Source organism: Arachis ipaensis, chromosome B09, assembly GCF_000816755.2.
Source record: "Arachis ipaensis cultivar K30076 chromosome B09, Araip1.1, whole genome shotgun sequence".
NCBI classification, from domain to species: Eukaryota; Viridiplantae; Streptophyta; class Magnoliopsida; order Fabales; family Fabaceae; genus Arachis; species Arachis ipaensis.
Window position 1 is genome coordinate 27,586,214 of NC_029793.2, and position 1,915 is coordinate 27,588,128.

The following is a 1,915-nucleotide window of genomic DNA, read 5'->3' on the forward strand; positions in this document are numbered from 1 at the left end:
ATGCCTGTTCTGGCGTTCCGTGCCCAGAAGCTGCCTATTTTGGGCGTTCAGCGCCAGAACCATGCTCTGTTCTGGCGCTGAACGCCAGACAGATGCTCCTCCAGGGTGTGATTTTTCTTCTGCTGTTTTTGATTCCGTTTTCAATTTTTATCTTTATTTTGTGACTCCACATGATCATGAACCTACAAAGACATATAACTAAGAAAAATATAGTTAGATAAATAAAAATTGGGTTGCCTCCCAACAAGCGCTTCTTTAATGTCAATAGCTTGATAGTGGGCTCTCATGGAGCCTTACAGATGTGCAGAGCTTTGTTGAGACTCTCCAACACCAAACTTTGAGTTTGAATATGGGAGTTCAACACCAAACTTAGAGTTTGGTTGTGGCCTCCCAACACCAAACTTAGAGCTTGACTGTGAGGGCTCTGGTTGACTCTGCTTTGAGAAAAGCTTTTTCTGCTTCCTCTCCATAGTTGCAGAGGGAGATCCTTGAGTTTTAAACACAAGGGAGTTCTCATTCCATTGAAGGATTCGGCTACCATCTCCTCTTCCTGTTCGAAAATTTCTGAAAGGTTATCTCTGGATTGTTGTATTTTAGCTTCTCTTAATTTTTTCTTCAGAGTCCTTTCAGGTTCTGGATCTGCTTCAACAAGAATATTCTTGTCCTTTCTCCTGCTCATATGACAAAGAAGAGGGCACAGAAAAATAATAATAATAATAGAGATCCTTTATACCACGGTAAAGGGATCCCTGTGTGAGTAGAAGAAGAGGGGGAGACAAAGAATGTAATATAATGGAAGAAACACAACTGTGAGGAGGGTTGAGATGTGAGATGAGATGTTAGTAGATGAATAAATAAATAGAATAAGATGAGAGAGAAGGAACTTTCGAAAATAATTTTTGAAAAAGAGTTAGTGATTTTTGAAAATAGTTTTTGAAAAATGTTAGTAATCTTCGAAAATTAAGATTTAAAAATTAAAATAATTAATAAATTAAAAAAAAAGATAAGATTTTCAAATTGAAAATTTGATTTGACTCATGAGAAACAATTTGATTTAAAAATTTTTGAAAAAGTCAATACAAATTTTCGAATTTGATGAGAGAAAAAGGGAAAGATATTTTTTTTTATTTTTTTAATTTTTATGATGAGAGAGAAAAACACTAAAAAGATGCAATGCATGAAATTTTTAGATCAAAACATGTGATGCATGCAAGAATGCTATGAATGTCAAGATGAACACCAAGAACACTATGAAGATCATGATGAACACCAAGAACATATTTTTGAAAAAATTTTTTATGCAAGGAAAACATGCAAGACACCAAACTTAGAATTCTTTAATGCTTAGACACTAAGAATTCAAAAATGCATATGAAAAATAATAAAAGACACAAAACAAAAAATCATCAAGATCAAACAAGAAGACTTACCAAGAACAACTTGAAGATCATGAAGAACACTATGAATGCATGAAATTTTCGAAAAATGCACGATGCATATGCAAGTGACACCAAACTTATAACATGACTCAAGACTCAAACAAGAAACACAAAAAATATTTTTGATTTTTATGATTTTCTAATTTTTTTTGGATTTTTTTTCGAAAATTATTTGTAAAAGAAAAAATAAGGATTCCAAAATTTTTAATATGAATTCCAGGAATCTTGCCATGTTAGTCTAAAGCTTCAGTCCAGGAATTAGACATGGCTCACTAGCCAGCCAAGCTTTCAATGAAAGCTCCAGTCCAAAACACTAGACATGGCCAATGACCAGCCAAGCTTCAGCATGTAATTCAGACATGACATGCCTGACATACCCTTCAGTCGTGTAACAGCTGAAGGTTGGAAACCTCAGTCCAAAAGAATTTAGACATGGCTTTACAGCCAGCCAGGCTTCACATGCTTCATGAAACACT